This window comes from Cheilinus undulatus, linkage group 11, assembly GCF_018320785.1.
Source record: "Cheilinus undulatus linkage group 11, ASM1832078v1, whole genome shotgun sequence".
In the NCBI taxonomy this organism is placed as follows: Eukaryota; Metazoa; Chordata; class Actinopteri; order Labriformes; family Labridae; genus Cheilinus; species Cheilinus undulatus.
The window spans coordinates 10,654,461-10,669,441 of record NC_054875.1 but is presented as its reverse complement, the minus strand read 5'-3'; positions in this window follow the sequence as shown (position 1 = coordinate 10,669,441).

Genomic DNA, 14,981 nt, shown 5'->3' with positions numbered 1-14,981 from the left:
GGGTGGTTTCACATTTGGCTTGGTTGACCCCCCTCTCCAGCTTGCTTTCACACTTGCAACATCAATCCATGCCCGGGTCCACTTGCATGCGCACTCAGTCTGATACAGCGGGTAGCGGTATACATATAGCTGGTTCACAAACCTGCCAAGGAGGAGAAAGAAGGAGAGGCTACCATGGCAACCACTTGGGTCATGACCTGATCTGAGATTTTTTTAGGTTATAAACAGGCAAAAAAGTCCATGCCACCATGGATGATTTAAAAATTACTTCTTAAGATGCCAGCAGCACTGCTCTTCGCATCGCCACATCTGCATGCAGATCAGAGGATTAAATTGGCTCACAATGCATGGAAACTGCAGTTTTTGAGGTGACCTGAGACTTTTATTGCCTTTGCATCTCATCTTACTGAGTCCAACTTGTGTTCCTCCATACCATGAGTCATTATAGACAGTTTGTTGACTTCATTCTGATGATTTTCACCTTTTATTGAGGAAAAATGTGAACAAACTGCAGCGCCAGGGAAGAAGTTTAGTTTTTACAAAGACATCATGTAGCTGACTCTGCTGCTTCTCCAGGAGCGGTTGCATTTACATCTCATCTGAACCGTGCCAGAGTCCCCATGGACCATGCCTGAGACCACCTCCTCAAGTGGACTCTGGCACGGTTTGTTTGCATTCACACTGTTAAAACAAACTGACTTTGGGCTCAGGTGCACTCAGATCCTAACCTGACACACCACATGGATTTGTTTTTCAACATCCATCTGGTAAACCTTCCATAGACAGCGTTTGGGAAAGGGCAGAGCCTTTAGAAAAAACCTTGGAGGCTGATTGGATGAACGTTCTGTCTGTCACATCTGTATGGGCCAACCAGAGCAGCAAAACATGTGACATCGTAGCCCCAAACCGAGGTGCATTGCTACCGAGGACTAAACTCCATAGAGAGCTGCATAACATGAACCATGGCAACTGTAGACATGTCAGTACATGACTTTTGTCATTTTTGAAAAGAAAACAACTCACTGCTGTTCTTTACTCTTCTTTTAACAAAGAAATGTCATCAAGTTCTAATAAAACGTATGCTTTAGCAGCGTCCATGCTAACCTCTTCCTCCATAGTTGCACCGGCCTCTTCTCGCTGCTTGCATGCCTCACAACTCTGCCGCACCCAAAAGTACTGCCCCTTGACACTGATTGGTCCTGTCATTTTCTAACCGGCCCAAACGGTTCAGATGGGAGCTTTGCAAGATGGATTTGCCAGTGAGAAACAAGAAAACGGGAATCCATCTGCTTTGCAAGGTTACTCGGATCCAGGACCAGGCTCCTAGTGTGAACGCCACCTAATACGTTTTCACAAGATGTCACACTGAAAACCATTAGAGCCACATAAAAATCCCACTTATACATAATAAAAGCAAAAAACACAGATAGAGAATATTTTGTACACTCAGGAATGTTTTCCTGTCTCAGCCTGAGGAGCTCCAGTGAACAGATTTCATTAATGATAGTGATCTTGCATCAGTGTTATAGTAAACTATGACATCGAGCTCACATGCCAAACACAACCTGAACCTGAGACTAGCTCATCTAAAAGGAATGCAGCTATTTTAAAGTTATCAATTACACCTGAGCTTTCCTGCAACGGCACGTTGAGCTGTGAGAAAGTTTAATAGTCGACTGAGCCTGAATGAAATCATTCATACCACAGACTCAGGTAGCATTCTGACACAATCAAAGCTTTTTCATGACCCGAAATACAAGAGGAAAACAGTTGGCACCTGGAGGTTCAAGGCTGAAGGGTTTGTGTCTGGAATTCTAATTTCTATATAAAATGTATGAGAAATTTATATTCAATGCATGACCTGGATTTTTGGATAAGAATTTGACTTGAATACATTTAAAGTGGCCTTCAGCATATAGTTAACATTAAACCTATTGCAAGATATAAATTATTATATTGAGGTGGACACTTTGGATGAAAACCAGGAAAGCAGCACTCTGAAAAGCCAGAAAAGAACAAATCTCTCTGTGCCGTTTCCCATTTTATGTCTGAAACTTCAACTATTTGCCAAACAAGCCTTCATCAGAGCCTCATCAGGCCTGGTTTTGTTGTTGCATGTGATCCTACATCCTCCAAATGCGCTACTGCAGCCAAACCTTATTTCTTTATTAAATCATTGACTGTTGTTCTCCTCCAGGCGCTGATTTCTCTCAGATCATAGCGGGCATCTCCAACTGTGAAGCCTGGAGCCGTGAGCAGGGTGGGTCTATAAAAAGCATGGTGGTCTGTCAGCTTGACCTTGTGAGAGGTTTAAAATATACCTCCTCTAAGTACTTTTTCTTTCCCCTCACATATATACTAGTGGGAAAGTCCCGCTCTGCGAGACAGCAACAAAACCAAGTTAAATTTCCCCAGAGGCTCAGTCATTACTCATTTATCTAATCACACTTGTATTTTATTTCAAAATGAAAACCCAGCTTCATGTATGATGTGCATATAAATTTAAATATTTGACAATCATGCAGAACCGAAGAGCATCCAAGTGCGTCTTTGCCTGGAGGAAACCGCAGAAATGATGGTCGCTGGATGGCTGTGGTGAGGAGCATCACAGCGTTCGTGCGTGGACGTCAAACATTCCTGCAGCTCACTTTTCAACGACGACGCAAAAAATCTCATCCTCTCGAATTCAAGATTTATTTTGTCTGATGGAAAATCTAAACACACGAGAGATTCAGTCACACAGTAGATATGTGGAGTGCATACAAGGACAACAGGGCTTGTGTTTATCCAACACCAGAGGAATCGACTTTACTTCAACAAGGTGAGAGACAGGAGCAGACCCTGGGGGGATTAGGGAGGCCTTTCTCCTGCTGGACTGAATTATTGATGAAACACCTCTCCTCTTCCCTCTAATCCCACCGACACTCCAGCTTTCATGTGCCCTGTTTACGAATGGGTTAGATTATAAAATAATCCAAAGAAAGAGCAATTATTAGGTCTCAGAGTTTAAATGCAGAATGTACATTTAATATTAATACTGTAAAACTTCAAATAAGGCCCATCCCAGTTTAAGGCCCAGCCTTTTTCACTAGCCTGGTGTTGCCATGTGTTTGACAAATAAAGGCAAAACTCTGGTGGAGACCTTTAGAAGGTAAGATAATACTTTATTGATCCACAGAAGGGAAATCTGGCAACACATCAAAACAGAAAGGTGGTAAAATAAATAAATTCAAGTATCATCAACTAAATGAAATAAGATTTAAAGGACAGAAGGGATATTTAGTTAATATCCTGTACAGTTTATAGCAATTTATGTGAGAGGTGTTTGTGAGAAATGGCGTGGTCCACTTTTATACACAGCAGTGGTATAACAGGAATATTAGTGTATAATCAGAATGGGATTCAAATAATGGGATGTTTTTGTGCAGTATGGAGGAAAAGGATATCTAGGTGATATAAAGATATAAGCCCATAAACAGGGGAGTTTGGTACAGATGTATAGTTGTCAATATCACCTATGAATATTTATGAAATTGATGAAAAAAAGCATGGAGGCCTGTGACTTTAAATTTAAGGTGCAATAGTATAATTTAGTATAATATTGCATTTAGTGTCAAAATAGTTTGTGATTAAAAAAATAAAAGAATGATTTTGGAAGTCCATTTCCACCACTAGAAAGAAAAAATATGAAAGTGAGATTCTAATTTAAAAAATGAATTCCGTTACGTTACATTTTTTAACCATTTTTAAGAATTACAGTCAAACCTTAGGTCAAAATTATGAGATAAAAAGTCACCATTATGAGATAATAGACAAAAAAAAATAAAAACTCAAAATGACGAGAAAGTTTAAAAAGTGTGAGGAAAAGTCAGATTTATGAGCTAGTAAGTCATAATTGAGATAAATATCAATTCTGAGATAAAGTTAGAAATTAGGCTCATCTCATTATAACTTACTACATTATGACTTACTATCTTATATTTATTTCTTTTTAATCCATAGCACTTTCTATCATAAATAGGACTTTTTATTTCATAGTTTTGACTTTAATTTCATAATTTTAACTTTTTATATCATGACTTTAAACTTCATAATTTTGAGTTAATTTTATGACTTTTTATGTCATAACAACTTTTTATTTTATAATTTTGACACTTTATATTATAACTATGAATTTTTATTTTTGTAATTTTACTCTTTATATTTGATCTTTAAATTTTTATTTCATCATTTTGACTCTTTATAACATAACTATGACTTTTTATTTCAGAGTTTTAACTTTTTATATCATAATTTTTTCTTTATTTTATAACTATGACTATTTCATAACAATGGCTTTTTATTTTTCATAATTGTGACTATAACATAACTGAGTTTTTATTCTCTAATTTTGAAAAAATTTCACTTTGAAACAAATGTATTCATTTAATTTTTCCCTTTGAAAGTTATATCCTTACTAGTGATATGATTGATTTTTTTTTTTTAAATCAAAATCCTGTTACTTTTATTCTGTTTACTTTTTTTTACATTAAACTCCAGCTGTTTCAGAGAGGATCTGTCATTTACTCCATGAAACTTGTTACTGAAGGATCTATAGAAATGTCTCTAATTAGCTACTCTGTTGTTTTTAATGAAGCTGTTTTAGATAAAGATATCTAATCTCATTTTAGTTGTGACCCCAGACCATAGCTATGCTTGAGCCCTTAAAATGGAGAAATGTTTAGGATTGTATTATTTCCCTTAAATGTATACATCCAGAAGACCTGCTGTAGTTTTGATTTTTCACCACTAGAGGTCAGACTGCCCCTAAGCAGCCCTCTCCTCAGTGGAGCTGTTCAGTTTAAAGCTCAGAGACCAGAAAGAGGCCAAATAACCAAAGGGTTACACAGACCTTCAAGAATAGTCCGGAGGGAATTCACTGTAACATGAAACAGAAAAAGTCTTCCTTTTTAACTTTTAAAGGTTACTTTGAATGTTTTAGTGAACATCTTTCAGCCGTTCTGGGAGAGATGTGCGTGAGTGACTGAATGCTTTCCCAGGGTCAAAGCATTATAAGGTTCTTGTTCCTGCATTTCTACGTTTTATCAGGAGTACTCATGTGGATCCATGTGGCCCCTTTTTCTTCAGAGTGGTCGTGGTTCGTGGTTCCTCTGAATATTCCAGACACTCAGTTGTCCTAAGGGGATTTCACACATGCACAAAACTCCTGAAAATATCCTCAAATTTTCATAGTGGGCTTCATGTGTGAAGATTCAAATCCAGACAACTTTATTTTTCCTGGAAGGGCAATTTAAGGCCAACAGAGTCACATAATAAGATAAACCTTAAAGAACAGACAAGACCAGCCAGCATGCAGAGAAACATGTCAGTACCAGCCATTAGAAATGTACAACACATGACTAGTTTCTTTTAATAGTATTAAAGTAATTACTCCCTGCTGAAAACAGTTAAATACACTACTGATAATATTACTTCTGCAACAATCCATTACATCACCTGAGGTGTTATTTAATTTCTACCATAAAACATATGCTTATGCCAATAAATAGGATGAGAAACTGGTAGTCTGATATCAGAAGGAATTAAAGAGTCTGACACTCTGTTCCTTCTCTGAGGGGGAAGTCTGACCATCCTGAGGTTATTAAAAAAAGACACAAGAAGACGAGATAAGGTCTGACCTAGCCCTTATAATCCCCTTGGCCTTTTAGACCACATGTTCCTTCTTACAGGGGCTCATGTCAATGAGACGGACTGCTGGGACTACTTTTACTGAGAACTTCTTAAACAGAGGATAAAAGAAAGATGTTGAAAGACGCCTATACAAAGCATGATAGAAGCTAACTGGCTCTGAAGTCATCCTGATGTGTTTCATAACACATGAACCTCTCAACAGAACGCTATCTCTGCCAGGCAGGAGGAGGGGAAGGGTCTCAGGAGGCAAGACATGACGTAAAGAGAAGAGACAAAGCAAACAACACGCTGAAATTAAAATATTTGCCTTTGTATCGATGCAACATGGAAGAAAAAAACAGAGGATTACCACAAACTGAACAGAAAACACAACATTGCAGTTTTATTACATGCAAAAAGATGGCACTGGCACTATACTGTCCATGGTCATGCACTGGTTGCAGGTTGCAAAGGTCATCATCCTCTCACACCCACTAGCAGTATATTCTACTGAATAGTTCTTGCATTCCCCGAGTTTACCAGGAGTAGGCTATTTACCTCCACATCATATATGGAAGGTATCATAATACATAATAATGTCTGGATAATGAAACAACTTAGAACTACAGCTGTTCTTTATTGTTGAGAATGACAAAAAAGGCTTTGTTTTACAAATTCTACAACTTAAATCACATAGAAATTCTGCTGCCTGTTGCACCAGTTATATGGAAGCTCTGTCTTAAGTCATGGTGTAAACTGGTTGGTAGGTAGATAGGTTGGTAGTTATGTAGGTAGGTTGATTGGCCTGTTGGTCCATTGGTTGCTAGGTAGGTGTGTAGGTTTATAAGTGGGTAGGTATGTATATATGTTGGGCAGTAAGTAAGACGGTTGGTCAGTAGGTTGGCAGGTCGATTCGTCAGTGGGTAGATTGATTTGTCAGCAGGTAGGTCGATGGGTCAGTAGGTAGGTCAATTGGTAGGTGGGTAGTTATGTGGGGAGGTAAATTGTTCTGTCGGTAAGTAAGTGGGTAGATATAAAAAGTTGATTGGTCGGCAGGTAGGTCAATTGCTCAGCCAGTAAGAAGGTAGGTGTGCAGATGTGCAGGTGGGTAGGTATGATGGTTGGTTAGTAGGTCAGTCGGTAGGTGGGTGGAAATGTAAGTAGGTTGATTTGTCAGCAGGTAGGTCAGTTGGTAGTTGGGCAAGTATATAGGTAGGTCAATTTTTCTGTTGGCTCATTGGTTGATCAGTCGGTCGGTAGGTAGGTGGGTAGGTATATAAACAGGTCAATTTGTCAGCAGGTAGGTCAATTGGTCGGTAGGTACGTTGGCAGGTCGATTTGTCTGTAGATCCATTGGTTGGTCCGTAGGTAGGTAGGTAGGTGTGCAAGCCTATAAGTTGGTAGGTGTGTATGTATGCTGGTCAGTAAGTAAGTCAGTCGGTCAGAAGGTAAGTAGGTCAATTTGTCCGAGACAGACATGGACTCTGTCGAATTCATCAGCTTTGCAAGGTTATATTAACGAATTTACCTTTATCTGCATTTTGCTGACAAATTGATCTTGTTCTAGTCAAATGCTGAAGATTTGTGAAAGTTTGTGCAGGCATAAAAATGAAAAGAAAACTCCATGTTGAAACTATAAAAGTTATAACTTAGGAGATATAAGGTTAATCTTAACCAGAAGAGCTCTATGTCCAAACAAACCAAAATACTGTTGCAGATGTGATGTTTTCTCTTAATTCAACCAAACAGTGAACAGCATTTATTAACCGTGTTTGTTCCAGTGCTGCCTCTCATGTTGAATTCTCTCTAAACAGGCTAACAGCTATTATTACTTATGCTAAGTGCCATTAATACTCAGACAGCGCAGAGTCTGGATAAAGAGTATGACAAAGAATTTTGCCTAGGTGATCTTAAAGTCTACTGCCTAAATCTAGAGCCAGTATAAGATAACACTGATATCTAGTGTGCATCAACAGTTGACAGGCATTGTTCATGGGCATGATACAATTTTCATGAGTAATGTAGACCCCACCAATCAGAGACATTGTTGTGACACTCTATGGTTATAGCTACTGTAGTTTTATTTTTTTAAGAGTATCTGGGGGGCTTTCTGTCTTTGTTTTGATTGGAGAGACAAGAAATATGGGGAGAGAGAATGGAGAAAGACAGCTCTAAGATGTGAGATAAAGTGGACAAAAGAATTTACCTGTCTATCCTGAGGCCAAATGCAAAGGCAGCAAGTTCCTTTCAAGGGAAAATAACCCTAAATCAATGCACCAATCAGCTCTTTCTAACTGAGCTGAAAACTATTTGAATGTAATTTTAATAGTCCAGTATATTTCTTTATCTTCCTTTGTCAGCACCGTTCTTTCCTCTCCATTAATTAATGTCTTCTTTTGCTCCGTTCTCCACCTGATAATTTGAGGGGGGAAAAAAAGGCTTTCAAAATCACGGAGTGACAAGGTTGCCATGGCAACATGATATCCCCCTCTAAAGAGGCTAAGGCACAGTCGGAGGAGGTGATGTCACCGAAGCACTGGTTACATCTCCCAGCATTCACAGCGGGAGGAGTCTGAGACAACAACCCAGGGCAGGGAAGGATTAATGCGTCTGATTGGTTCATTACAGTTGTTTGTGTGAGTCTGTCTATGGGAGACAGACGGACTGTGAGGCAGAGCTAATGAGGTCAGGAGACACAGCATGCCAGACTGAAATGTGTTACAAAGTCTGTAGGTGTGAATTTAATTCAAAGTTATTTGTCAGCAGAACTAAATTCATGTGGAGTTCCAAGTTTGTGGAGGAGATGCGTCACATTTCCTGCACCAGGAAGGATCTCTTTATGGCCAAAAATATCCATACACTTTAATGATATAACCTTCACTATCTGTTCACTCACATGCACACATTTTGTGGACAAAAGTATTCAGACATCTGACCATTACACCTACCGGGACTGTAATGAAATTGTATTCAGAGGCATTTGCTTTACTACAGATATGACCCTCCTTTTACAGCTATCACAGCCCCTCCTGGAAGGCTTTTCAAAGATTTTGGAGTGTTTTTGTGGGTATTTGTGGCCATTTATTCTGTAAAGCAGTGTTTCTTCAATGGTGTGGCAAGGCACGCCAGGCAAGTTGAGGTGTGCCTTGGTGATTTGCACAACCATATACAGTAGTGTGCAGAACTTTTAGGCATGTTTGTGCCAAACTGAAGCTGAAGTAAGGCGTAGATGTGGGGAGTAAGCTGCCTAAGGGCGCCATCCAGCGGGAAGGAGGATGGACACAACCCAAGTTGTGCTCTGGAAGTCTTGGTATGTTGCCAAAGGTCATGGGAAAACATCTGTTGAAAAAAAATAATAAAGTCCACAACTTTAGGGCTGAGTAAGGGCAGACCCAAAAGCTGGTCCTGGAGAAGTTGGAGAAAAAAAATGGTGGCAAAAAGTCCTTAGTGAACATGCATCAATACCTTTCATTTTACCTTGTTTTACTGTGAAATTGTGTAAATATGTTTGGTATTGGTATGTTTCATCAGTATTTCAACAAATGCATCTCTTTTTCTTGCAATGGAAAAGCTACTTTTCCCATGATAATGAAGTAAATTCTCGAGATGTTGGGAAAATTGGTGAAAATTTACACATGATGATGGGGAAAGAGGGTATAAAACTTGTCAGTTTTGTCCCTTCTCTATTTCATATCATTCTGGTCCAATCATGCTCCAAACTGCAACACACTCCATTAACTAAACATGTGTTGCTGAATGTTTTTTTTTGGAAACTTGGGTAGTGATTTGTTGTAAGGCAGACTGGTGGGTCCTGAGGCTGGACCAGTTGAGAACCACTGGCCTATGGTACTGTCCAGGCAGGTAGTAGGGTTGTCATGAGCCCCTGGTTGTGCTGTGGATGTCTCAGGGCCCAAAAACTGCAAGTGGGGTCTAGGCATTATCTATGTATGAAATGGCCCAGACTAAAGAGCCTCCATCGAGCTTCACCTTTGCTGCCGAACACATCGTCCCGTGGTGACTCTTTAGCACCCTACATACCCAAAACTTATACACAAAACTAACGTTATGCTCATGAATATGGTGTACCTTGAAGATTTGGCTCCATTCGAGATGTGCCTTGGGCAAATAGTGTGAAAACCACTACTGTAGAGCATTTATGAGGTTAGGCACTCATGTTGGACAAGAAGGTCGGGCACACAAACTCCGTTCCAGTTCAACCCAAAGATGCTTGATGGGGTTTAGGTCAGGGATCTGTGCAGGCCGGCCAAGTCCTTGCTTTGTGCACTGGGACACAGTCATGCTGTCATAGAAAAGGGCCCTCCCTAAACTGTTGCCACAGAGTTGGAAGGATGGCATTGTCCCAAATGTCTTGGTATGCTGAAGCATTAAGACTGGCCCTCAGTAGAGATAAGGGCTTAGTCTAAACCCTGAAAAACAGTCCCATACTATTATCCCTCCTCCACCTCACAGTTGGTACAGTGCAGTCAGAGAGGTAACGTTCTCCTAGCATCTGCCAAACCCAGACTCACCCATCTGACTGCCAAACACAGAAGCATGATTGGTCACTCCACAGAACGTGTTTCCACTGCTCTGCAGTCCAGTGTACGTGTGCTTTACACCGCACCATCTGACGTTTGGTGTTGGACTTGGAGTGAAGCTTGCATGCAGTTGCTCGGCCATGGAAACCCATTCATGAAGCTCCTGCCTCACAGTCTTTGTGCTTACATTTACACACGTTGAAGTTAAGAACTCTTCAGCTATGGAATTAGCAGAGCACTGGCGATTGCAATGCATCACGCACCTTAGCAGTCATTGACCCTACTCTCTTATTTTACATGGTGTTCCACTTTGTGGCCAGGTTGCTGTTGTTCCTAAATGCTTCCACTTTCAAATAATATCACTTAAAGTTGACTGAGGAATATCCATCAAATTAAATTTTACAAACTGTCTCAATGTAAAGGTGGCATCCATCGCAGTACCACATTTGAAGTCACTAAGCTCTTCAGAACGACCCATTTTGTTTCACAAATGGTTGGAAATGGAGGCTGCATGGCTAGATGCTTGATTTTATACACCTGTGGCAACGGGTCTCATTGTAACACCTGAATTCAATAATTAAAAGGTGTGGCCAAATACTTTTGTACATGTATTGGATGGATGTAAAATAAATAAATTAATTAATTAATTAATTAATTAAAAGTGCTGGTCTCGCACAAACTTCCACTTGTCCTTCTCTGCTGCCTGTCCCTGGTGCACAGGAGACCTAACATCATATACATTTTTTAAGCTTTTAACAACTCACACAATATTTTTTTCCAAAGTATTCTTTGGTGTGTGTTTTGCAATCTGGTTTAAACTGTTTATTGCACTTCTTAATGCTCCATGGTTACCATTGGTATTGCAAAGTCTGGTCCATCACCTCCAATTTCCAAATACTCCACCTGCAGCACGATGCACTCTTGAGGTGCACCCATGAGCAAATCACTCCCTCTCGTAAGTCTTTGCAATTCCACCTAAAAAACATACAAAGTTTCAAAATATAACACAATGCATGGATCCCCATTAGAAACCATTAGTCAGATGCCACGGCACAAGCCACAGAAAACTTTGTCTGCAGGTCACAGAGCTGCTGCGTGACATGTCAAAGAAAAGTTAACTTTTGAGATGGAAAACCACAGAATTGTACATGAAGCCACACAGCCTTCATAGCAAACATAAACCTTCACATTCCCTACTCCACCATGATGGAACCAAACAATCATGGTGGGATGAACGTAAATTTCCTACGTACATTTTTGTGTCTGGAATGCGCCTTGAGTACATTATAAAGATCAAACTTTTGTAGTGGATATCTATGAGAGCACATCACAGTGTGCTAGCTTAGCAAACAATCTGCTAACTAGCTAACAGGCTATCCAGCTGCTAGCTGCTAACTCGTATGGATCAACGCTGTTAATAGTTGACAATTTAGCAAAATACCTTTCTCTGGCATCTTTGTTATGTTTGTCTCTATAAGGTTTTCGCTCGTTTTGCTTTATTTTCTCCAGTTTTGCGGTTGAACAACGTATAGCATCCTCACTGTCTCTGCATTTACCTCTGTTGTTTACCTCCGTTTACCCACAAAAATGGCGCAGGGGGGCGTGTTGGTCACGTGACTGACAAAGACTGATAGTTGATAGTCCAGTAACTTTGTATGATAAAAAAGAACTTGTTTTGCAGCTTTACCAAGCTGTGAATCTACATCAAACTATTCTGATAAAATGAGTCTACATTGCATACAGACAGAGTATTAGCTTGATATGAAACACAGCTTGAATTGTGCTCACTAGTCGATACGAATGGAGTCGGATGATTGTGGCAGTTTCAAATGAATTCATACGTGCAAAAGTTAGAGAGTACGACGGAGTATTAGGGCCACACAAAGAGAAAAAAAATTAAGAATTAAATTTTTTTTTTTTACAATACAAGAATAAAGTCATAATAACACAAGAAAAAAATCGTAATATTATGAGAATAAAGTCGTAATATTACGACAAAAAAAGTTGTAACATTACGACAATAAAATATTACAAGAAAGAAAGTCAGCTGTTAAAAAAAGCAATGTTGAGCATCTTGTAAAGCTAAACTTTAGTATCGGTTTCACAAATAAGGAAATACTTCATCTTTTGGCACATCAGCATCAAATTATTATCAGAATACAATACTCCGTCATAGATCTTCAGCGCCGCAGCAGACTGTCTTTCCCGTAATATTATGACTTTAATCTCGTAATATTACAACTTTAATCTCGTATTACGACTTTTTTCTCGTAATATTATGACTTTAATCTCGTAACATTACGACTTTTTTTATCGTAATATTATGACTTTAATCTCGTAACATTACGACTTTTTTCTCGTAATATTATGACTTTAATCTCGTAACATTACGACTTTTTTTATCGTAATATTATGACTTTAATCTCGTAATATTACAATTTTTTTTTATTGTAATATTATGACTTTAATCTTGTATTATGACTTTAATCTCATAATATTATGACTTTTTTATCGTAATATTATGACTTTAATCTCATAATATTATGACTTTAATCTCGTAATATTATGACTTTAATCTCGTAATGTCAAAATTTATTTTTTAATTCTTTTATTTTTTTTCTCATCGTGTGGCCCTAATACTCCGTCGTAAGAGGTCACTGTTATCTTTTCAATGAAATATTTCAAAAACATGCTATGACCCTGGCAGCCCAACTTTATTACTTTTTATGACATGTAGGCTAATTTTAGTCCTGTTTTTGCTGTCTAACTACATATTTTTCAGACCAGGCTACTGAATGGGGAAAAACTGGAAACTTATCCTATACCCCATGGCTACAAGTAATTTCTATCAGGTTTCTGTTTGACACTAGGAGACATCGTCCATATATTCACAGATATACTGTATTGACAACAACCATTTCCATCCAAGTGGGAATAAGTGGTACAGGTTTCCTTTATACACAAAATAAATCAATGTTTAAATAATACAAGTGCCATTACCAATACTCATGACTATTATGTTTGGATGGATGTTACCAGTTTTCCTCTTCTCCTTTGCTGCTGTCTGTCCCTGTGCAGAGGTGAGCTAACAGCATATATTTGTAGGTTCACACAATATTCGTTAAGTTTATTTTCCAAAGAATTCTTCATTTTGTTTCGCTAGTCCAGCTGGAACCGAGCTTGAACTGCTCAACACAGAAACTGGTGTTTCACGTTTGGTCTGCATCTATTAACTTCCAGACAACAGAAATAAATGTCAAGTCTGACAAAAGGCTTTTTTTGAATATGCATATTTCTCAGCCATTTCTCAGCCTTTTTTATTTGTTTTATTGTATTCTGTTATGGTATAAAAAGCAATCACACCATGACAGTGAGCCCTTTCTGTTTGTAGCGTGTAGAATTTAAAATTGTTAGGAAGCCAAGCATGTTAACAATGATAGTGAAGTTAATGATTTATCTTACAGACATTTTCAACACAATATTCTTTCTTTGGAAAACACATTCTCTGTGGTTTTAAAACAACATATTTGGATTGGTAGCAGTAAACCCTGTGACTGATGGATGAATGTAGATCAATACTTTCAGTGTTAAGACAGACCTACATCACGTGTTGTACTGGATATTACTACCCAACCCAATGTAAAACCATTGACAGAACATCATGCCTCTTAAATTAAAAAATGATGAGTCTATGAGTCAGATCTATGACAGGACATGTCAGTGAACTAGCATGTCTGTTAACTCTTTGCTGCCATAATGAATACAAACACCTTTTAATAAAAAGCTCCAGAAGTCTTACTCAGAGTTGTCAATAAAAATGTAACTTTTCTAACAGTTCATCAGTTAACAAAAAACTTTATAATTGCATTCTGTTAATAATCAGCTACGAGTTAATGTGAGTGTTGTCATCTAAAACTAACATACAAATCTTTATGTATTGTCCTTTTGGAGTTTTTTAAAGGCCATGATGACTGCAATAACTTAAAATTACAAACAAAATCATGTATATCACCCCTGTCCTTGCTTGGAAGCATTTCACAATAAAAGTGCTGCGATAGATATGAAAATTTTGGCTTGTTAATCACTAAGCTCTTTGAAATACAGGAGGTGGTGTGCTCTTAGTTTGTCTGCAATCATCCATTTGACTGTGTAAAAACAAGGCTTCTTTCTCAACTATCACACAAAAATTCCTGAAAAAAGTACCACATGATCATTAGAAATGCATTTGCATTTATTTAAAGGAAATAAGTATGATGATCCCCTAGCAAAACATGACCAGTACCAGTACTTGGTGGAGGAACCCTTGTTGGAGCGCACAGATGTCAGGCGTTTCATTTAGTTGGTCACCAGGTTTGCACACAGCTCAGGAGGGATTTTTGCCCACTCCTCTTCGTAGATCCTCTCCAAATCCTTGAGGTTTTGAGGCTGATGCTCCCTCCATTGATTTTCTATAGGATTAAGGTCTAGACACTGGCTTGGCACTCCATGACCTTTCTTCTTGAGACACTCCTTTGTTGCCTTGGCCATGTGCTTTGGGTCGTTGTCTTGCTCGGAGACACACCCATGACCTCTTTTCAGTGCTATGGCTGAAAGAGCGTGGTTCTGGCCAATGGTCATTGACCCCTCGATGCAGTGCAGTCATCCATACCCTTGGCAGAGAAACTTCCCCAAAACTTAATATTTTCACCTCCATGCTTGACCTTAGGGTTGGTGTTCTTGGTGTCATACTCTTTCTTCGACTTCTACCACACACGGCGAGTGGAGTTGTTGCCA